Source organism: Myxine glutinosa, chromosome 9 (genome assembly GCF_964187855.1).
Source record: "Myxine glutinosa chromosome 9, kmMyxGlut1.1, whole genome shotgun sequence".
Classification (NCBI taxonomy): domain Eukaryota; kingdom Metazoa; phylum Chordata; class Myxini; order Myxiniformes; family Myxinidae; genus Myxine; species Myxine glutinosa.
This window is the reverse complement of record NC_136269.1, coordinates 22,811,459-22,835,825: the sequence shown is the minus strand read 5'-3', so window position 1 is coordinate 22,835,825 and position 24,367 is coordinate 22,811,459. Positions and strand designations below refer to the sequence as shown.

At 48.4% G+C, this 24,367-nt stretch overlaps 2 non-coding genes across 2 annotated transcripts; one reads left to right on the top strand and one right to left on the bottom strand.

Moving 5' to 3' along the window:
* The first annotated feature begins 16,734 nt into the window (after positions 1–16,734).
* LOC137435867 (U1 spliceosomal RNA) lies at positions 16,735–16,898 on the top strand. The gene has a single exon (XR_010986161.2). It is a non-coding gene; the product is annotated as a U1 spliceosomal RNA (small nuclear RNA).
* A 6,559-nt stretch (positions 16,899–23,457) lies between these two features.
* Positions 23,458–23,621, bottom strand: LOC137435856 (U1 spliceosomal RNA). The gene has a single exon (XR_010986151.1). It is a non-coding gene; the product is annotated as a U1 spliceosomal RNA (small nuclear RNA).
* Positions 23,622–24,367: the final 746 nt, after the last annotated feature.

Sequence of the window (24,367 nt, the reverse complement as noted above, 5' to 3'; positions counted from 1 at the left end):
TAGAAAGGATCAAGGTTTTGGATGGGGGAAGATTATAGATGGTGGTGAACAGCTGTTTTAAAGACTTGGAGGGTGGAGTGGGATTGAAGAGAGTGAGGGAGTTTGTTCCAGAGGTGGGAGAAAAGAGGAATGAAGGAGTGAAGGTGAGCAGAGAGTCTTGATTTTGGCAGTTTAACCAAAAGAGGGTTGCAGGCAGATGTTGTGCGACCTGTAGGAATATTTGCGGGACAGAGCCCAGAGAGAGCTGGGGGGGCAAGGCCAGAGAGGAGTCGGTAGAAGACGGAAAGACCACCAACCTGCCTGCGGTGAGTGAGTGAGAGGCCCTTGGAGTTAGCTTCATCGTGGGAGATTCCAATGATTCTGAATGCTTTGGTTTCAACAGCGCGAAGGCGAGCAAGGTGTGAGGCAGGAGCACCAGCCCAGAGGGGAGAGCAGTATTCCATTTGGCTGCGGATGAAAGCCTTGTATGTGGTGAGGAGCTCAGGTGTGCCAAGGAAGGACTTCGCACGACGGAGGATGCCCAGTCGGCGACTGGCTTTGGAGGCCAGATTTGAAATGTGGTTTTTCCAGGAAAGATCATGGCAGATAGTGAGACCCAAAAGCTTGAGTCTTGGAGAGGATTATTCAGAAAGTGGATGGGAGGGTTGTCCAGTCGGTCTTTTCGGAGAGACATCGTAAGAGTGTGAGATTTGTCAGGATTGAAAGACATGTTCCACTTGTTTGCCCAGTCTGTGATTTTGTCAAGGTCTGCAGAGAGTGAGGAGGCTGCAGACTGCCGAGCTGAGGGATGAAGAATGGAGCGACAGAGAGTAGAGTCGTCAGCAAAGAGATAGAGAGGATTTTCAAGAGAGTCAGAGTGTATTCTGACTTATTGTATTGTATTGTATTGTATTCAGAGTGTATTGTATTCTGACTATACAATACAATTCTGACTATACTCTGACTATACAATACACAGAGTGTATTGTATAGTCAGAGTGTATTGTCTTCTGACAACCCTTAACCGATCAGGTCAAGCTACTGAGCTGATGAAGACCAGAAAAAGCACAGGGCCCAGGTGTCAGGTTCTGTGACGGAGGCAACCTGTGACGAAAACTGGCAGAACGCTGGGGAGATTGATGAACCATCTCTGCTCTGGCAGCACAAGTGACGTCACAGTCATGATTCACAGGTTCATTACCAGACCTTGCAGATGGTTCAATGTCCACTCACTGTGGCTTCAGAACGCTTGTTTTGGCTCAAAGATTGATGGGGCACCGCATCACACGCCGGGAGCTCCTGAATGTGAATTTGGTTGCTTCAGAGTGTATGACCATTTGGTGATGCGAGCAAATATGACCGTGGATCTTCACACATGCCGAGCACCGTGGCCGGCTACCAACAATGGGTGTTGTGGTTGTGAACGCGAACTCGCTGTCCAGGGTATAGGCCCGACATTTCGAGCATGCCTATCGTGGTAGAGCTTTTGTAAGTAGCGGCGCCTCTCCAGCTCCTCATGGATGAGGTTGTCATCGTCCTGCACGTTGGCGATTCTGGTTGGTGGAAGCGATTTGATTTTTCTGCCCATTAGCAGTTGAGCAGGACTTGCCAAGCTGTAGCTCACCGAGGTGGACCGCCAAGCGAGCAGTGCCAGATGAAAACCGTTTCCCGCACTTTTTGATTTACGGAGGATGGATTTCACTGTCTCGACTTGGCGCTCAATGAATCCATTAGATTTTGGGTATGTTGGGGATGAAGTGACGTGGTCAAAATTCCATTTCCCAGCAAATGAACGAAATTCTGCGCTGGAGAAATGAGGACCATTATCACTCATGAACGTATCAGGAATTCCGAACTCAGAAAAAATCTGTACCAAGGTCGCAATAATCGTGCGACTGGGAGCAGACTCGGGCAGTTTGCCAACAATAGGACATTTGGAATAATAATCTGCGATGACAAGCTACTGAGCTGCATCAAAATAGAACAGGTCACATCCGACTTTGCTCCATGGTCTGAGCGGAATGTCATGTTGCTGTCGTGGTTCAGGCAGCTGACATTTCCGGTGTCGTTGGTAGGTAGGACAGCATTCCACCAGCCGATCAATGTCCTTGTTAACGTTATACCAGTACACAGTATCCTTCGCCAGCAGTTTAGTTTTCTCATGTCCAAAATGGCCTGAGTGGAGTTTCTGCAGCATGTCGTTTGTCATACTCTTCGGTATAACGACTCTCTCTCCTTCAAGAATTACGCCATTTTCAATTGACAGCTCATCCCGAAAACTCCAGTATGTCCTTAGAGCCTCTGGGAGGTCCTTCAGATGGGCAGGCCATCCACTGATAATGAAGTCTCGAAGTTGACTCAGGTAAGAATCACGAAGTGTTTCCTGTTGTAGCTGAGACAACTTCTCAGAAGAGAAACGGACCAAGTCAACATGCTTATCCAAGTCAATTGTCATTGTATTGAGTGGACTAGGAAGGCGGGATAGGCCATCGGCACACTGATTGTCTTCCCCAGGGTGGTACTCCATTGTAAAGTTATACCCTTGGAGTCTGACAAGTATTCGTTGCAATCTCGGTGGGGCAGCAATCAATGGCTTGTTAATAATCATCAACAACGGTTTATGATCGATGAGCACAATGAAACTCCGACCATACAGGTAGGTATAGAAACGTTCAATGCCAAACACGATGGCCAATAACTCATGTTCAATGCAAACGCAACGTTGTTCAGTATCTGTTAGAGTTTTGCTTGCATACGCCACTGGCTTTAGCTGGTTTCCATGGGCCTGAAGCAATGCTGCACCAAGGCCTTTAAGACTGGCATCACATTAGACGTAGACTGGCTCCCCTGGCTGATAGTAGGGGAGAAGAGATGTTTCAACACCTCATTCTTCAGATGATCAAATACGATTTGATGGTGTGGCTCCCATAGGAATTCAGAATCCTTTTTTAAAAAGGTCTCTAAGAGTCGCGGATTTCACACTGAAGTCTTTTATGAAGCATGACAAATATGTCATGAGGCCGATGAAATGTCGAAGCTCGGCTTTGTTCTCAGGTTTTGGAACAGCTCTCAGGTCTTAAACCTTCTGCTGGTCAGGCTGTATTCCTTGGCTACTATAAGTGTTACCGAAGAAAGTAATGCTGGGCTTTTTGATGTAGCATTTGCTTGAATTGAAAACGAGGCCTTCGTATTGTGCTGTTTTCATCAGTTCCTTGAGGTGCCAGTCATGCTCCTCATCGGTGGCGCCATAGACAGTGATGTCATCTGCTATGCCAACTGCACCTTTACAATTCTGGAGAATACGGTCCATTTCCATCTGGAAAATATCCTGGCTTACACACAGTCCAAATGGCAACCGTTGGAAACAATACCGGCCCGCTGGGGTCTGAAATGTAAGAAGTTGTTGGCTATCTTCATCGATTCTTACAAACCAATAACCTGACTTGGCATCAAGTTTGGAGAAGTATTTTGCTCCTGCAAATTTGTGATTGAGCTCTTCCGTTGTAGGTATTTTGTGATATGGGCGAATCAGGGCTCGATTGAGGTGCTTTGAGTCCAAACAAATCCGAATATTGTCATCTTTTTGGGGTTAATATGAGAGAGAGCTGACCCACTCCGTCGGTTCCTTGATACGCCGTATGACTCCCTGTAGAACCATCTCATCAGGTTCTGATTGAATTTTGTCCCTGAGAGCAATAGGGGTTCTGCGTGGTGGGACATTTGGGTCCACAACAAGCTTGTGCATTGTATGAAATTCACCGATGCGGTCAAATTGTTGTGGGTACGCATCCATGAGATCTTTCACAACCACTGGATTACAACAACTGTTGTAAACCAGTGGTTGGTTACTGTTCACTGAACAATGCAACGTAACAACGTGTAGATTCTCACACAATGGAAGGCCCAGAACTGTAGGACCACTGACATCCACAACAAAAAAACGTGTGCTGGTCCACAGTGATTCCATGTCTACAGTGCCAAAACACTTGATGTGGGTTCGATTGTGCGCAGTTAAGACACTCTCTGCTGTCTGAAGAGAGCCAATGTAGAGTTCATAATTTGAATTCAGCATTTCAGGAAAAATGTGTCGAAAAGTGCGAATGGGCAATGTGTTTCCTTGTGCACCTGTGTCCACCTTCAGCTTAAGATAATGAATACCTTTGATGGTGCGGACTGACATGAAGTGTTGTGTAAACCTCATTACGTTTACCAGGTGTATCAATCAAATCAAAAGTCAATAAATCAAACTGCAAGGATGCAAGGTCATCAGGGTCATCGGTGTTGTGCTGACGCCTGTGTTGCTGTTCCATTATAGGTGCGTCATACACTGCTTCGTGTTGTGCACTGGCATGGTGAACACTGTGTTAGGAAACCACAAATACCTTACGCATGGGGGTTGTCCTGGAACTCGAGGGTCTGGTGTACCTTCTTGGTCTATGCTGTGAAGATCAACACGAGCATGTGATGTCCGGGGGGGGGGGGGGGGGGTTCCAGCGAGCAGTCTGGCGAGCATTACCTGTAGGAGCATAGTTGTTGGGTGCAATGCTTCTCAATGTTCGGTGTCTGTAGGCTTTCGATGAGAGGTTGGGTCACAGTTGTTGAAACTTGGATGTAAGACAGAACTTGGCCCAATGGCCTAGTTTAACACACAATCTGCATGTGTCGTTGTGAGCAGGACCTTGGTTACGTGTTGGAGGGTGTGAGGTTCCACAGTTTTTGCACTTACTGAGTTTCGGCCCAACAGTGGAGATGTTTACGTTGTTGTTGCTTTGTTAGCAAAATCACTCATAGTAAGCAGCTGTTTGATGTATGTGGCCGACGCCTCGTGTAGTGAAATTATACCAAGGTGAACCCAGGGATGCTCGCCACGAAAAGGGGGGCCGTCTATAAGACCTGGGACACTCGGGGCGTGCGGACACTCCGGCGGGACTCACTGTGACATTATCCAGTAGTTGAATGGTATGTACGCCCCCAAAGGCTGCGCTGCGCGAACCATTGTTATATCGAAGCTACCTTTGCTGTGCTTGAAATGCTCTGATTTAATGCCTATTGTTGCATGTATTGTTACAGGAGATATTATCGATCTAAATGATATTAAAGCCTACCCAGAGGTAAAGTCGTGTCTGCACTTGATTTTCACGACATTTAATATCATTTAGTTCGCCGAATGGCAGACCACAAGATGATCGTGGTTCCGATTCTTGGTGCCGACCCTCAAGCTGAAGGATCTGCATCGGAGTTTGCTCACTGGCTCAACACGCTGCAGAATTACTTCGCTGCTCACGAGACAGAGCCAACCGCTGCGATGCAGCTGTCCGTGTTACAGTCCAAGGTCCATCACACTGTTTATAAGACCATTTCTCGATTTGAGACGTATGATACGGCCCTGGCCGAGCTGACGCGCCTCTACGTAAAGAAACGGAGCGCTGTGCACGGCCGGCATCAACTCTCTCAGCGACGGCAACAACCGTCTGAATCGATCGATCGCTTTGCCCAGGAGCTGCGCTACTTATTGGCAGATTGCGTGCAGGACGTTCGGACTCACGAGCAAGTGCAGGACGATTTGCTCCGAGATGCATTCATATCCGGAATTAGTTCTGGAGTCCTGCGGCTCCGTCTCCTGGAGGTCGCGGAGCTGACATTTACAGAAGCACTACGGCTGGCACGCGTATACACAGATGCTCGAGAACAATTGACCGCATATGATCACCCACGAGTCGTGGCGGGGACCTCGCAACTCGCGCGACCCGAGAGGGCCACCGCCGAGGATACGGAGGAGGACCAGACCCCCACGACGGCCGAGCCCCTGGGTGCTCCGGAAGCGGACTCCGCATCCTGCCTCACTGCGGCCGCCGCTGCCAGGCCACGGACTGCCCGGTATGCAAAATGTTATTTTTGTGGCAATCGGCAGCATCCTCGCTCTGAATGCCCGGCTCGAGAGGCGACATGTCACCTCTGCTCTACCAAAGGCCATTTTGCAAAAGTCTGCAGAAAGGCCGCTCGGGGCATGCAGTCCCGAGCGACCCTGAATGGGCTCATCGCTGAGCCAACGGATCGCGCACCGGACGGGGCGCCTTGCACAGCTTTGATGAGCCGCTCTCCTCCTCGCGGGCCCCTGGCTTCTTGCCCGACCTTGGTGAGATACGTCGGGCCGCCGAAACAAATGGCGCGAACGCGACCGGTCACAGAGCATCCAACCTTGACTGGCTTTCAAACGCCTACTTCAAACAAGCGACATGCTCCTACTTTGGAAATGCCTCTCGAAGTGCGGCAAACGCAGCACGTGACTCGAGCGCCATCTGATGACAGCTTTTGCGAATTACATGCTCCCCCTCTGGCATGTCAATCTGCAGATGGCAGAAATCTTTCTCACGTGGCTCGAGCGCCATCTCATGGAAGCTTTTGCGAATTACATGCTTTGGCATATGACTCTGCAGATGGCAGAGATCTTTCTCCCGTGGCTCGAGCGCCATCTGGCGGCTGCTCTCATGACCACCCCACACCCACTCTGGCAAATGGAACTACCGATGAGCCAACTGACTTCAATGCTCCTGCTGAGGCCCGAAGGATTGCTGCCGGCGTGGGATCCACCCGCGAGGCGCGATCTTCTCGCCCGGCCGGAACTATACCTGCCGGGTCTGCCGGCCTAGCGCAGGCCTTCATTCCGCTCACAGTCGCGGGCGTTTTTGCGCAAGCTCTGATTGATACGGGATCCACGGATAGTTTTATTGATCAGCGACTCGTGCATCAACATGGGTGGCCGGTTCTCGGGACAACCCGTCGGATCTTTATGGCTTCTCAGGGACTTCGGTTGAGCACTAAAGGGGCGTGTCGATTGAAACTTGTGATAAATGGACGCACGTTCCCGGACGTGTATCTCATGGTATTACCGGCCTTATGCGCTGACGTTCTGTTAGGACTTGATTTCCTTAAGCGGCATGGTCGTTTGGAAATAGATTTCGGAGGGCCGGACACGCTCGCTGTGTGTGCCCTCGCTCAAATGGACATGGAGCCACTCTCACTGTTTCCCAACCTGACCACTGATTGTACCCCTGTAGCCATCAAATCGCGGCGCTACTCTCGCGCGGACGCGCAATTCATTGCGGAAGAAACGGCCCTGCTCTTGAAGGACGGTATCATAGAACACAGTAGGTCACCGTGGCGGGCTCAAGTCTTAGTGGTGCGGAGTGAGGCCCACCGCAGGCGAATGGTAATCGACTATTCGCAAACGATTAATCGGTTTACACAACTGGATGCCTACCCATTACCGGGGATGGATGCCCTAGTACGCCAGGTGGCCCTGTATTCCGTTTATAGCACACTCGATCTACGTAGTGCGTATCATCAAGTCCCCATCTCTAGGGCTGATCGCGTCTTTACAGCCTTTGAATCGGGTCAGCGGTTGTACCAGTTCACGAGACTTCCCTTTGGGGTAACGAACGGCGTCGCTTGTTTTCAGAGAGCTATGGATGACCTCGTTGCAAAGGAGCATTTGACCGATGTCTTTGTCTATCTGGACAATCTTACGGTTTGTGGGCATGACCAGGCGCATCACGACGCTAATCTAAAACGCTTCCTCGAGGTCGCGCGGAAATATCGCTTAACCATGAATGCGGCGAAGTGTCGATACTCCCTACGCACGGTAGACCTTTTGGGGTACACCGTGACCCATGGCTCCGTCTCTCCGGATAAGGAGCATCTGCGCCCTTTGCTCGATATGGCTCCGCCTAGCGATCGGGCTTCGCTGAAACGCGTCCTGGGGCTGTTCGCCCACTACTCAAAGTGGGTGCAAAATTTCTCCGCTAAGCTCCGCCCCCTCGTGGCCTGCGACACTTTCCCCTTGGGCCCGGCCGCCCTGGCGGCCTTCGAGGGCCTTAAAGTCGACATTGCTGGCGCCGCTGTCGCAACGATTGACTAGAGTGCCTCTTTAGTTTTGGAGAGTGATGCCTCGGATCATGCGATAGCGGCGACTCTCTCCCAAGGAGGCCGCCCTGTGGCTTTCTTCTCGCGGACTCTCACCTCCGCCGGGCGGAGGCATTCGTCTGTCGAAAAGGAAGCGTACGCGATCGTCGAATCCATTCGGCGATGGCGTTCGTACCTGCTTGGGCGGAGTTTCCAAATCATCACGGACCAACAGAGTGTTGCGTTTATGTACGACACCTTACATGCTCAGCGCATTAAGAATGAGAAAATCACCCGTTGGCGTATTGAACTCGCCGACTTCTGCTACACCATCAAATACCGCCCGGGGAAGGATAACCTGGTCGCTGATGCCTTATCGAGGCCGGCCACTTGCGCGGGGATCGTATCTTTGGAGGGGCTGCGCACTTTGCACAGCACTATGTGTCATCCCGGGGTAACGCGCTTCGCGCACTTTGTGCGCGCGGGCAATCTGCCGTACTCGATGGAGGACATCCGCCGCATCTGCCGTGATTGCGCGATCTGTGCGGAACTCAAACCGCGTTTTTATAGCCCCCCTCTGGGGACACTCGTTAGGGCTACTAGACCGTGGGAGCGCTTGGCGATGGACTTCAAAGGGCCGCTGCCAATGTCGAGCAACTCTCGCTATCTGCTCACTATCGTCGATGAGTATTCCCGATTCCCCTTTGCTTACACGTGCGGGGATATGTCGGCTGCCACGGTTATTCGGTGCCTGCAGAATTTGTTTTCTATGTTCGGGTATCCGGCCTACGTGCATACCGATCGGGGTGCGGTGTTCCTGTCCCAGGAAGTGAGGGGCTACTTGCTCCAACATAACGTCGCTTCGAGCTACACCACCCCGTACCGGCCCCAAGCTAATGGACAGATCGAACGCTTTAATGGGATTATATGGCGGGCCGTCATGCTAAGCCTCCGGACCCTCGGCTGAGGCCTCGATAAATGGGCGTGGTCGCTGCCTGCCGCTCTAAACTCGATCCGGGCTCTCCTATGTACTGCCACCAACCAGACTCCTCACGAACGACTGTTCCACCACCCTAGAAGCTCCGGCAGTATCCAGTCTTTACCCAGCTGTCTCGCTGAACCGGGGCCCGCCTATCTCAAACGAGCGGTTCGCACTAGCAAGTACGACCCCCTTGTTGACAAGGTGCAGGTCCTCCAGGCTAATCCCGAGCATGCCCGCGTGTTAACGGCGGATGGCCGCAAGTCTACTGTCTCCGTACGCCATCTCGCCCCTTGTGGGGACGACGACAGGGATACCGACGAACCCGTCTACGAGTCTATGGACTCTATCGAAGCTTCCCCTATGGAACTACCGCTGTTACTCCCGTCGTCCCCCGCCCCCGTGCCCGAAGGCGCGGGGGCGCCCCCTCCGACTCCAACCTCCGGCGGCTATTCCGACGCGGGGGACTCCGGGCTAGGGGACGCCGTGCCCGGTAGTTTCCGAACACGAACGGGCCGGGAGGTTCGCCGCCCCGACCGCTACGGGTGGACCGACTGACGTGGATTGACGTAACCCTTTGGTTTATTGCTGATGCTTGCTTGCAAACTGCCGAGCGGTAGTATAGTTTTAACGACGGGGAGAATGTAGTGAAATTATACCAAGGTGAACCCAGGGATGCTCGCCACGAAAAGCGGGGCCGTCTATAAGACCCGGGACACTCGGGGCGTGCGGACACTCCGGCGGGACTCACTGTGACATTATCCAGTAGTTGAATGGTATGTACGCCCCCAAAGGCTGCGCTGCGCGAACCATTGTTATATCGAAGCTACCTTTGCTGTGCTTGAAATGCTCTGATTTAATGCCTATTGTTGCATGTATTGTTACAGGAGATATTATCGATCTAAATGATATTAAAGCCTACCCAGAGGTAAAGTCGTGTCTGCACTTGATTTTCACGACACCTCGTATGTGCGCCCCAGTTTCAATGCCTCGTTAAGAGTGAAGGTCTTAGGTCTTGTCAGAAGCTCCTTCTGAAAGTCGCACATTTGGGTACTTGCAATGATCTGTTCTATCAAACGGTCGTCCTCTTCTTGTTTGGAGCTGAAATTACACTTCTGGGAGAGAAGCTTGCACCGGCTGATAAAGGCATCCAGCAACTCACCGAGATTCTGGCTGTAGTAACGAAGCTCCAGTCGACAGATCCTGAAGTTATCCGAGGGTTCCATTTGTTCCAGGAAGCAACTGAAAAGATGTGCGGGTTGCTGCCGCTGTTCGTCTGTTAAAGTCCATGTGTTGTACCGTTTGAGGCCTCCCTCTCCCACTTGAAGCAGGATCAGTGGCACCTGGTTGTTCTCTGTAATGCCTCGAACTTGAAAGTACAGCTCCAATCGCTGCCTAAACATCTTAAAAGCCGCCGCTGTGTTAGGCGCGGTCCAATCATTGCACGGAGTTCCCGCCAGGTCCGCCATTGTGAACGGGGGTGCGAAGTCAACGAGGAATGAACCGATTATAAGAGGGACGGGAAACACTGGCTTTTTACCTCGATGAGCTCGAATATGCGTCGTAAAACCGCTGCCACCATGTTAGGTTCTGATGTAGAATAGATCACGAGGCGATGTCAAAGAGAACGATCATTTATTGCAGCACCCGGAATCATGTTGATGTCGACGACCCCGTACACACACCGCCTGCCCCCTGGCCGGAACTCCACCTTCATACTCCAAAACGCGAGCAATGTATGTGTGTGTGTGTGTACATGCAGAGGCGGATTTAGAGGTGGCGCCCCCACCCCTCATTACGATTTTAGAAAGTGCCGTTTTTTCCTAGCTGCCAAAGCTTTGATGTTGCCGCTGGCGCCTTGTCCTGCTCTACATCGATCGTGATATCCGACTTGACGACAACAAAATCATTGACGCATACACCAATAGACATCCACAGAGGGTGCTCTTCGTAAATCCACTCGGTGAAAAGTCAAATAAAACTAGACTGTTGCGACAAGGACGCATTTGATTTGATGAATCAGTGGTGATTTTAAAAGTGGTCCCATTGTATTGTTCCATGGGTAGAGGATTTCAGTGACTGTGGATTCATTATTTACATAATGTCATGCTCTGGATAATCATTCATAAACCCTCATGACTGAGCACTTCTGCTAAATAAATCTTTCTGTTTTATCACTTACACAAGTACTTTTTCTGTCTCACTGTGTATGTTTTCCGTCTAATTTCGAATCCCGTTTTTCAAAATCAATCCCCGAATCAAAAGATATGAGTTTTAAATGTCTAAAATTGAGGCATGAATATTTCTCCCCAGATTGCAGGAAAACGCATCCAGAGCAGTATAATTTTCAATTTTTCCCGGGAGAGGACCCCCAGACGCCCCCCCCCCCCAACCTCCCCACTACAGGCTTCGAGCCCTCGGCCCTCGCGTTGGGGCTTCGCCCTCATCAGTTGCTTATTCATCAGTCCTTATTGGAAATCTTAGATCCGCCCCTGACATGTGTGTGTATGTGTGTGTTTGTGTGTGTGTGTGTGTATGTGTGTGTGTGTGTATGTATATATGTGTATATATGTGCATATGTGTGGATGTATGTGTATGTGTGCGTGTGTGTGTGTGTGTGTGTGTGTGTGACCCACCCCCTCCTCGTGTGTGTGTGTGTGTGTGTGTGTGTGTGTGTGTGTGTGTGTGTGTGTGTGTGTGTGTGTGTGTGATCCACTCCCTGGTGCAGTGAGCGTGATGTGAGAGGGATGGGGGCGGGGAGGTGGAGGATTTGAGCTCTTGAAGTCACATTTTACATGAGATGTAATCACACATTTCAATCTGCATTTCCCATGTGCACGCACATGCATTCACATGTTATCAGAAGTAAATACATTGTGTAGATTACATCATTTGTGGATCTGATATATTGCCAGTAACCATTTTGTAAAACTGAAGATGTACAAAATGAAGATGTACAAATGTTGCACAAGTCCATGCCCATGGGATTCCCACGGGTGACCCCACGAGTACTATAATACCACACAAACACAATCCCGCCTTAAGGCATGGGCACACTGGCCAGTTGCCCAGGGGCCCCACGATTCTAGGGGCACCATGCTGCCATATTGTTCATGAGAGATCTCTTGGCAGAGTGGATAATTACTCGACCTCTCGCTGGAAAGGCCTGGGATTAAGTTACGAAATAAGACTGTAGCAGGTTACATTTCATTTTATATGCAAATGGTATAATATGCATTGACCTTATTTCATTAAGATTTCCACTCATTTATTCACTGTGTAAAATACGAAACAAGTTTCACAGCGCATCCCGATTGCCATTTGTTGAATGACGTCACGCACTTCTTGTTGAAGTTGAGTTGAAGTCTAATTATCTACAAATAATCCGGAAGAATTCCCATGTTTTAAACGCGTAAATGACTGGAAACACAGCAATCTTATTGTAGAACATGAAAATGGAAAAGAACATCGCAAGTGCATGATGGTGTATTTGATTCGGCATAAAGAAACTGGATGTGTAGATTCTTTATTAATCAAACATCAGCGCTCAGGGCAGGAGTACTGGCATAAAGTGTTGACACGTGTGGTTTCTGTCATTCACTTTCCTGCCTCCAGAGGTTTGGCATTTCGTGGAGAGAATCAAACTATTGGGACGGCAAAAAATGGAAACTTTTTAGGTATTCCAGAGCTGTTGAGTGAATTTGACCCTTTTTTGGAAGAGCATCTCAAACTGCATGGAAATGCTGGAAAGGGGAACCCATCGTATCTATCGGCAAACATTTGTGAGGAATTTATTGAATTAATGGGTCAACATGTTCTTTGTGCTATTCTGGAAGAAATAAAAGAGTCAAAGTATTATTCAATAAGTGTGGATTCCACTCCAGACATCTCACACATTGATCAACTGACATTTACCGTCCGGTACATTCGAGGATGTGAGCCTGTGGAGCGTTTCATCAAGTTCATCCCCATCTTTTCTCATGGAGCAAAGAATCTAGCAGACACTGTTGTGGATTTCCTGAATGGAAACAAAATTCCGCTAATCAAACTACCGTGGTCAGTCGTATGACAATGCTTCAAATATGTGTTACGTGCTCCTCCCGACCCCCTGGTCACGGTGTACCTCCGAGCCCCGAGAGGAGTCACGGCAGAAAAATGTGTTATTCTGTGTGTCAAAGATCAATGGAGAAGCCACCCCAATTGTTACTCACAAACAAATATTGTATTAAGATCACACAAGAATAACAGTACAACAACAATAGTATTCAAAAGTACAATCAATATGTCCTATGATGGTACCATCAATTTTGTAATATACTACTGTGTTCAAAAAGTATCCGACCTTTATTTTTCGTGCGTTAAAAAAAAAGAAGCTAGGGAGGCGTTGATTGGTGCACGTATGTAGGCGATCCTAATGCGCACGCGTGAATTTTTTCCCACCTGCAGAAGCTGTCATTCGACGGCAGACCGCCGATGAGTGAGGACATGTAAGTGAGCGCCGTCGGATTTTCGTTTTTGACAAAATGACGGAAAAACTTGAACAACGCTACTGCATCAAATTTTGTGTTTCATCAAACTTGCATCAAAACTGCAACTTGGTTTCTGGGTCGTACCCATAAACCCAGGACTCAATGCCAGTGATCACCGTGTTGAGGAAGCTGGGATCGCTGTTCACAGTCTCCAGCATGTCCTGTGCATCTCCAAACGGAGTTGCTTCTGCTCAATCGTTAGCAGCTTTGGTACGAACTTCGCTGAGATTCTCCTGAAGCCCAAATCCTCCTTCATAATGGAATGAATGGTGTTGAATCTTGCGGATCGTTTCCACTTGGGAATCGCCAAGCTTTACACAAAATTTGATGCAGTAACGTTGTTCAAGTTTTTCCGTCATTTTGTCAAAAACGAAAATCCGACGGCGTTCACTTACATGTCCTCACTCATCGGCGGTCTGCCGTCGAATGACAGCTTCTGCAGGTGGGAAAAAATTCACGCGTGCGCATTAGGATCGCCTACATACGTGCACCAATCAACGCCTCCCTAGCTTCTTTTTTTTTACGCACGAAAAATAAAGGTCGGATACTTTTTGAACACACTACGTATAACTCACTGTGCTCCAAGTGAGTGAAACAAGAACATTCCCCAATGTCTCTTATTCCTGGCTTCAAGACGAAGTTGATTCGCTCCAGCGATTGCTCGAACGATGTCCAATCAAGACCAGAATCCCGTGCGGGTGGCAAGCACCGTCACACAGCCGAAGCTATACAAAGGTGCCCTCAAGGCGACTGGGAAATCCAAAGGCACCCTACAGGCGACTGAGAGATCACACCCTCGGGTATGGACGAATTAAACTTCAAAAAGCCACGTCACACACACGCCCCAGATCGACGTCTGAATGCGGTGAATATGGTCAAAAAGAGACGAAACCGCGAGTGAAGCACAAGTCCTGCGCGAGTCAAAATGGCAGACGACCCGCTCTTGAGACGTAATGGCCCTGCGATAATTCTCCTCGGATTCCACCGCCAAAACCCTGACACGCAGGTTGATCGGTCACAGTGATGACAACTCTGTCGTAGGAATCCCTTTACCGGAAACTCGAAAGTTCGCTAGTGACTCTTGCTCACCAACGTTCGCTTCAGCACTCGGAGCGACTCCGCTTTCTTGTCCGACTCCCTTGCTCCGCCCTTTTTCTCCCTCTTCTTCCTCTTCGTCGTCCGGTTCCCGATCTGTTTGTTCCCGTCCCGTCCGATCTGTTCCCGTCCGGTCCGACCTCCTGTTTCTTTTAACATTAACCTTTTGAAAACAGTTCATGAACAATAAACCTTTTGAAAACAATAATAGTACATGGAATCAGAAATATTTACAGTGAATGAAAACCACCACAACGGAAGTGACGAATCCGTAACATATGTCTGGATGCTATACTGGATTGCAGGCACGGATCCGTCAACTGAATGAGTTCGCCATCTGTATCCCCTGTGCTGGACACAGCCTGAACTTCGTGGGAGTGAAAGCGACAGTGTTGTCTCCAGATTGTAAAATTATTTGACTTTGTTCAGCGTCTGTATTCCTTTTTCTCGGCTTCTACACATCGATGGAATGTTTTGGCATCATCTTTAGGAAAAGATCATATTGTGGTCACGTGTCTGTCTGACACGAGATGGTCGTCACATTTTGATGCTGTCCATGCTCTGCATAGAGGTTTCGCGAAAATTAAACATGCACTGGAATCGGTATCAGCTGACACTGACCAGGAAGTGAACACAAGGCGAGAGGCAGAAGGATTGAGCGAGAAAATGGAGAACCTGGAAACGATTTTTCTGACAATTCTTTGGAACGACATTCTCGAAAGAGTGAGCAAAACAAATAAGGTCCTGCAGTCAAAAGTACTTGTTGCCATGAATCTTCTTGAGTCTGTGAAAACGTATCTTCAGGAAACTAGAGACAAATTTAGTGAATATGAACTGAAGGCCAGGAGTCGGTGACCACATTCGGATTACAGCGATGTGAAGAAACGGGTGCGATGACGAAGTGTACGTCTTACTACATATGACGGATCAGAAGAAGAGATACTTCTAAACAAAAGTGAAAAGTTCAGGGTGGAAACATTCCTTCCTGTTCTGGACTCTCTGACCTCTGACCTGACAAAACGTGCAGATGCTTATTCATGGATTGGAAATCTGTTTTCCTTCTTCAGTCAATTGAAAACGATTGGTTCTGATGAGTTCAACAAAAAGTGTGAACACCTGGCTAATGTGTATCACAAAGACCTTGATCATGGTGACCTTCTAAATGAATGCCAGCAACTCAAGCACTACATGGTTCTTGATGAAAATAGTGAGACTCTCCCTGCGTTGTACAGAAAAATAATTTCGGACAACTTGAAATGTGTGTTTCCCAATATTGAAATTGCACTCAGAGTGTTCATGTGCATGATGGTGCCGAACTGTACAGGGGAACGTTCATTTGCAAGATTGAAGCTCACAAAGAATCAGCTCCGCAGCACAATGCGGCAGCAGCGTTTGAACCGACTTTCACTCATGTGCACGGAAAATGACACCTGAAGACCATCGACTCCAAGCCAATTATAAATCAATTCTCTGCAAATAAATTTCGCAAACGTTTGCATAATAATAAATAATTCATACTGTACCATCTCCGTCTGTGCGGTGTACCAATTATTATCATTTATATGTTGAAATTTTTGTTTTTTTCAAGGCTTATGTTATATTGTTCAAAAGTTTGTGTTGATTAATCCTCGCTTTGCAGCATGATTTTTTTATGTTCAAACATTGATTTTGTTGAAAGTACCAATAAATCTATAGGTTTAATTTTATTGACCGTTTTCATTTTTATTCCCGTGGGTGGGTTGGAAGGGGCCCAATTGGATTGCTTTGCCCAGGGCCTACAATGCTCTGAAGACGGCCCTGTCCCATCCGCAAACTCGAACAGAAAGATCAAAACCTTTCCCCTTAATCGACTCGATTTAATGTTCCACCAACTAACAAGGATCCATGTGCGATGGAGGAATTTCAAAGACATTTTTGTTACAAGATAACGAGGTAAAATAAGGAAGTTGGAAAATCGAGACTCAATATCCGGCGTCATGACGTCTTGATAGCGTCATGACATGTCGGCTTCCTCTGAGGCATCCAGTCGCTAAATCGTTTATAATCTGCTCCAATCTCAGCAGCAAAGCGAGAAATTATCCAAATAAATAAATCATAATATCGAACCTAATATTACAATTAGGATTTGTTTACAAATATCGTGCAAAATTCACCATTTAAATAGATATTCAGGGAAAAGTGTTGAATACGTCCTGGTAAAGTAAGGCGGTGCTCGCACTAGGACAAGGGAGACCGTGGGGTAAACAACTCATACTTACCTGACAGGAGAAATACCATGATCATTAAGGTGGTGTTCTCGGGGCGAGGTCCACCCATTGCACTCCGGGTGGGTTGACCCTTGCGATTTCCCCAAATGTGGGAAACTCGACTGTACAATTTGTGGTAGTGGGGGACTGCGTTCGCGCTATCCCCTGATTGTTAAACTAAAAACAGATGAAACATGTAGTTGTTGTTATCACAAGACAAACACGTACAAGTGGTAATAGTTGTTGAAGGATTGTTGTCGTTCATTCAAAATGACTTTGTAGTGCAAGGCATGTTCAGAACACCTGACTGCAAGTTTCCTTGTGACGTCATTACCTCCACCTGACGGAAGCTGTTTTCACTCCTCTCTGTCTGTGTACTGGATATCTCAAAACGTTATGGACGGATTGGGACGAAACGAGGTGGACGGATTGGGTGTGCGACAAAGACGGAAGCATTTAATTTTGGTGAAGATCCGGTTCCTGGAATCTTTGTGCCTCCACCAACTAAGTCGCCGGATGCATGTTTTCGGGTTGTCCATCTGTCCGCCCATGACAGGTTTTTATTACCGCGATAAGTTGAGAACGTGTTGAAGGGATCCAAATCAAAGTTGTGCAGGAATGTGTAATGAGATAAAGATGAACCAACTGATTATATTTTTTCGTCATGAGGTCAGAGGTCAGGTTCGGTAAAAATCTTATTACCACGATAACTTCTGAACCAGTGATGGAATTTGACCAAAGTATGTATTATGATGCCGAGAGCAAAGATAAACCGATTAGATTTCAGGGTCAAGAGGTCAAAGGTCACATCCCGATAAAAACAAATCCTGTTACAGATCTGATATGTGAACCAGTGATGGGATTTTGATCAAACTTGGTCAAGTATATATTGTTGCGGATCCTGTCTGTCGACGTACTAAGGGAGGGGGGTGGGGGGGAGGTTAAGACCCCGTTTCCTCACGGAAACCGGGTCCACGTCCCGTCGACCGCGACGAAGCTCGCCAATCTCGCCAACTCTGAAAACAACTGAAACCTGAACAACTTGCCTTGAAACTTTCTGCCCTGAAACAACTTGCCTTTGCCTCTTGGAAGGCTAATCCAACTGAAGGAAATCTCAGTTCCTTCCACCAAGCTCGGAACAAGTGTGTGTCTACCCTCAGGAGTGCCAGGAAGCACTATCTCTCCTCACTCAAGAATGAACTCTCAAACCTGTCTCCTTCCTCCAAATCCTGGTGGCGTCTGGTCAAATCCGTTTCTGGTGTTTGTTCCCCCTCCATCCCCTCCCTTACCTCAAATGGCCACACAGTTGACATCGCACGTGACAAAGCCGAATGCCTCAACTCTGTGTTTGCCTCGAAATCCTTAGTCCCAAACCCATCTCTCTCTGTTCCCTCCTTTCCCAGTCGAACCCAACTGCTCCTGGACTCTGTGTCCTTCTCTCCTGACAAGGTGGAGGAGTTTTTGTCAAACCTCGACTCTGATTCTGCAACTGGACCAGACGGCATCAGCCCACGGGTCCTAAAATCCTGCTCTGCCGCTCTATCTCACCCTCTCTCTGTTCTTTTCACCCTATCTTTTGCTCAAGGTCATCTGCCAGCATCCTGGAAATCAGCTAACATTACCGCTTTACACAAAAAAGGTGCAAAAACAGATCCTTGCAACTACAGACCAATCAGCCTGCTCCCAATTATCAGCAAAGTCATGGAATCCATCATTGCTTCGGATATGAAATCTTTCCTCTTCTCCAATGGCTTGATCTCTGATCATCAATTTGGTTTCAGACCAGGTCACTCTACTCTGGACATGCTGCTTCTGCTGTCTCAACAATGGATGGAGGTCCTCAATGCCAAACAGGAAATCAGAGCTGTCTCCCTTGACATATCAAGAGCCTTTGATACGGTCTGGCACCCAGCTCTGCTCACCAAACTCTCCTCCTATGGTATCCATGGAAATCTCCATGCATGGCTTGCGGACTTCCTCTCTGGTCGTAGTCAACGTGTGGCCCTGAATGGATTTCTCTCATCTCCCCTTCCTGTTCAGGCTGGAGTTCCCCAAGGAAGTGTGCTGGGCCCTGTGCTTTTTCTGGTCTTTATCAATGATCTCTCTGACTCTCTGGAAAATCCTCTCTATCTCTTTGCTGATGACTCCACTCTCTGCCGCTCCATTCCTCTTCCCTCAGATCGGCAGTCTGCAGCCTCCTCACTCTCTGAAGACCTGGACAAAATCACAGACTGGTCAAACAAGTGGAACATGTCTTTCAATCCTGCCAAATCTCACTCTCTTACTATGTCTCTCCGAAAAGATCGACTGGACAACCCTCCCATCTACTTTCTCAACAATCCTCTCCAAGAAGTTCTGTCACTCAAGCTTTTGGGTCTCACTATCTGCCATGATCTTTCTTGGGAAAACCACATTTCCAAGCTGGCCTCCAAAGCCAGTCGCCGACTGGGCATCCTCCGTCGTGCGAAGTCCTTCCTCGGCACACCTGAGCTCCTCACCACATACAAGGCTTTCATCCGCAGCTCTATGGAATACTGTTCTCCCCTATGGGCTGGTGCTCCTGCCTCACACCTGGCTCGGCTTCACGCTGTTGAATCCAAAGCTTTCAAAATCATTGGAATCTCCCGCGATGAAGCTATCTCTGAGGGCCTTTCACTCACTCACCGCAGGCAGGTAGGTGGTCTTTCTGTCTTCTACCGACTCCTCTCCGGCCTTGCTCCCCCAGCTCTCTCTGTGCTCTGTCCCCCAAATATTCCTACAGGTCGCACAAGATCTGCCAGCAACCCTCTGATGGTTAAACTGCCGAAATCTCGGCTCTCTGCTCACCTTCACTCTTTCATTCCTCTTTTCTCCCGCCTGTGGAACAAACTCCCACACTCCCTTCAATCCCTCTCCTCCCTCCAGGTCTTTAAAACAGCTGTTCACCACCATCTCTTATCTTCCCCCATCCATAACCTTGATCTTTTCTACCCCCACTAATTCACCCCAGATCCACCTTGTTTGAAATTCCAACTTATTTCCTGGAAATCCTGGCAGTGTCCATATGTTTATACCTCTCCCACCCCCCCCCCCTTCACATGCCTCCCCCCCTTCACATGCCTCCCCCCCTTCACATGCCTCCCCCCCAAAGCCCTCTCCCTCCCACAGATCTCTCGATGTCTCCATGTCTCTCGGTCCCTGCTCTCAAATGTTGTGTTTGTGTCCTTCCCCCTCTCTCCCCATCTTGTCTACCGCTCCCGATGTTATTTGTTTCATGTGTCTGTTTGTCTTTCTGTGTGATTAATGTTCGCTCTTTCACGAGCCTCGATCTTGTATACAAAAAAAAAAAAAAAAAAAAAAAAAAAAAAAACTCCAATCGCCAATTCCCCAACCATGGGCCGAAGGCTTATCGACTGTGATACGAATACCTTCGAGACCACGTGACCGGGAAGACTGGGTATTGAACCCCTCGCGATCCCACACCTCGTTCAATCAGGCGCGCCGAGCGAATCGAGCGAATTTCTTTTACACTGCGTGATCTACAGACCAAATTCAGTTCGAACGATGCTGGGTCAATGGGGGAAAAGACGCACACGGGCAGATCGAGAGGAAATAAGATGTACACGTCTTTATTCACAAAAAGCACAGAAAAAGGACGAAAAGCGGGCTTAGCATAAATCCTTACCTATCTATTCCCAACACAAACGACTGGCACACTCACACACAGGGGATAAGTCACACCCGTTATACTTGTACCAGGAGGCCGTGCGGACGCTGATTCGTGCGAAGGTAGTTCCTGCACGTGGCGTATGGGTCGATCCGGGAGACACCATGAAGAATGACCAGCTGAGGGAGGCGGGGCTGAATGAACAACTGCACGTGACCAACAGCGGCCAGTGGTAGCGACTGGTCCTTCATTCAGCCCCGCCTCCCTCTGGAAGGTTCCATGGCCTAACACTGACTGCTGTTGGTCACGTGCGGTCATTCATTCAGCCCAGCCTCCCTCTGGAAGGTTCCACGGCCTACCACTGACCGCTGTTGGTCACGTGCGCTCATTCAGCCCCGCCTCCCTCTGGAAGGTTCCACAACCTACCACTGTCCGCTGTTGGTCACATGCGGTCATTCATTCAGCCCAGCCTCCCTCTGGAAGGTTCCACGGCCTACCACTGACCGCTGTTGGTCACGTGCGCTCATTCAGCCCCGCCTCCCTCTGGAAGGTTCCACGGCCTACCACTGGCCAGCTCGGAGGACGACCAGCTCGGAGGACGACCAGCTCGGGGAACGACCAGCTCGGAGGACGACCAGCTCAGAGGAAGATCAGCACGGGGGAAAAAACCAGCCCGGGCTACGATCAGCACGGCCTTTTATCGGGGGGAATGCCCTTCTGGAAGGTTCCACGGCCTACCACTGGCCGCTGTTGGTCACGTGCAGTCGTTCATTCAGCCCCGCCTCCCTCTGGAAGGTTCCACGGCCTACCACTGGCCGCTGCTGGTCACGTGTGGTCCTTCATTCAGCCCCGCCTCCCTCTGGAAGGTTACACGGCCTAACACTGACTGCTGTTGGTCACGTGCGCTCATTCAGCCCCGCCTCCCTCTGGAAGGTTCCACGGCCTACCACTGTCCGCTGTTGGTCACGTGCGGTCATTCATTCAGCCCAGCCTCCCTCTGGAAGGTTCCACGGCCTACCACTGACCGCTGTTGGTCACGTGCGCTCATTCAGCCCCGCCTCCCTCTGGAAGGTTCCACGGCCTACCACTGGCCACTGCTGGTCACGTGTGGTCCTTCATTCAGCCCCGCCTCCCTCTGGAAGGTTCCACGGCCTAACACTGACTGCTGTTGGTCACGTGCGCTCATTCAGCCCCGCTTCCCTCTGGAAGGTTCCACGGCCTACCACTGTCTGCTGTTGGTCACATGCGGTCATTCATTCAGCCCAGCCTCCCTCTGGAAGGTTCCACGTGGACCGTTCTCACCCACCCATGAACATACGTCTTCTTTCAACAACACGAGGGGTTGGAATCCTGCCGAATTCAACGCATATATGCTTTAATTACTACACAATGGAAAGGGAGCGAATCTTTACATTTAATAAGAAACTAGAACGCCACTCAGTAGAGCGCATACTCCCACCGTGGGTCAAGTTGGAATAATACGTTTTGTTTCACATCCCCTCTCCCCAAAACAATAAATGAAAAAGAAAGTAGGCCCTAACTGTCAGAGAATTAATTTTGATATATCTCGGAATTAGAGGAGAAAAACATCATTTTAAAATAAGAATAAGAATAAAAGCTTTAATGCAGTGAAACAGAAAAAAAAAAAATCCCAGAAAATTCCTGGATCCGGAATAATATCCTGAGCTTCACCAAAAACTAATCAATTCTTCCTTATCCCAAGGGCAATCATCCCACAAACTTTCATCCAAATCTGTTCAGAACTTTTCCAGATATCTTGTTCACAAACACACGAACATACGAACACACACACACACACACGGATGGACACGATCGAATGCATTACTCCCTGGCGGGAGTAATAACTGACTACTGCAGGATACATGTTGTCATGTAATTAACTAGAGGGGGTTTCTTTTATTGCTCACCCATAACAATATTATGATGCAAAGATGAACTGATTAGATTTCTGCATCAAGAGGTCAAGGGTCAGGGGCTGTAATAGGTTTTTGTTACCGTGATAAATGAATAATGGCTGAAGTGATCCAAGTCAAAGTTGGTACAAGTCTGTATAATGATAAAAAGACAAATGGGGTTATTGTGGGGTCAAGGGGTATTATCACATTATGGGGTCAAGAGGTCGAAGAAAAGAGGTATATTTAGGTAAAAATTTTGTTACTCCGTTAATTTGTGAACCAGTGATGGGATTTTGACCAAACTTGGTACAAGTGTATATGAAAAAAAAAAACCACCTTTAGAGGCCATTTTTCCCCACAAGCGGGGGTTGGCCTTTTTCGGGAACTGTGGTTGTTGTTGTTTTTCGGTCCCCTTTTTGGAGCAATGTTTTACGGCCGGATGCCCTTCCTGACGCCAACCCTTTTTGCCGCCTTTAACGACAAGCAAGGAATTACCAGTGAACTGGTACTCAATTAGCCGACCTCGGAAGGAATGACAGGCTGAGTCAACCCCCCTGGCGTTAATTCAGCGATCGACCGGGATTCGAACCCAGGATCCTAGGATCCTAAGCCGGCATCCTAGCCGCTAGTCCAACACCAGGGACTCCAGGGACACCAGGTACAAGTGTATATTATGATGAAAAGATGAACCAATTAGATTTCGGCATCAAAGGTCAGAGGTCATGTCTGGTAAAAATGTGATACTTGAGAACAGCTAAAGAGATTTAAATCAAACTTGGTACAAGTATGTATAATGATGTAATAATGTGGGCGGAGGCATATCGGTCGATGTCACAATTGTGTGCCGGACCCGGATCCGATACTTCACCAAAATGAAATGCTTTCGTCTTTGTCGCACACCCAACCTGTCCACCTCGTTTCGTCCCAATCCGTCCATAACGTTTTGAGATATCCAGTACACAGACAGAGAGGAGTGAAAACAGCTTCCGTCAGGTGGAGGTAATGACGTCACAAGGAAACTTGCAGTCAGGTGTTCTGAACATGCCTCGCACTACAAAGTCATTTTGAATGAACTACAACAATCCTTCAACAACTATGACCACTTGTACGTGTTTGTCTTGTGATAACAACAACGACATGTTTCATCTGTTTTTAGTTTAACAATCAGGGGATAGCGCGAACGCAGTCCCCCACTACCACAAATTGTACAGTCGAGTTTCCCACATTTGGGGAAATCGCAAGGGTCAACCCACCCGGAGTGCAATGGGTGGACCTCGCCCTGAGAACACCACCTTAATGATCATGGTATTTCTCCTGTCAGGTAAGTATGAGTTGTTTACCCCACGGTCTCCCTTGTCCTAGTGCGAGCACCGCCTTACTTTACCAGGACGTATTCAACACTTTTCCCTGAATATCTATTTAAATGGTGAAATTTGCACGATATTTGTAAACAAATCCTAATTGTAATATTAGGTTCGATATTATGATTTATTTATTTGGATAATTTCTCGCTTTGCTGCTGAGATTGGAGCAGATTATAAACGATTTAGCGACTGGATGCCTTCCGAGGAAGCCGAAATGTCATGACGCTGGCCTGACGTCATGACGCTATCAAGACGTCATGACGCCGGATATTGAGTCTCGATTTTCCAACTTCCTTCTTTTACCTCGTTATCTTGTAACAAAAATGTCTTTGAAATTCCTCCATCGCACATGGATCCTTGTTAGTTGATGGAACATTAAATCGAGTCGATTAAGGGGAAAGGTTTTGATCTTTCTGTTCGAGTTTGCGGATGGGACAGGGCCGTCTTCAGAGCATTGTAGGCCCTGGGCAAAGCAATCCAATTGGGCCCCTTCCAACCCACCCACGGGAATAAAAATGAAAACGGTCAATAAAATTAAACCTATAGATTTATTGGTACTTTCAACAAAATCAATGTTTGAACATAAAAAAAATCATGCTGCAAAGCGAGGATTAATCAACACAAACTTTTGAACAATATAACATAAGCCTTGAAAAAAACAAAAATTTCAACATATTGTAGCGGCTGCCGCTGAGTTTTCACAATCGCCTT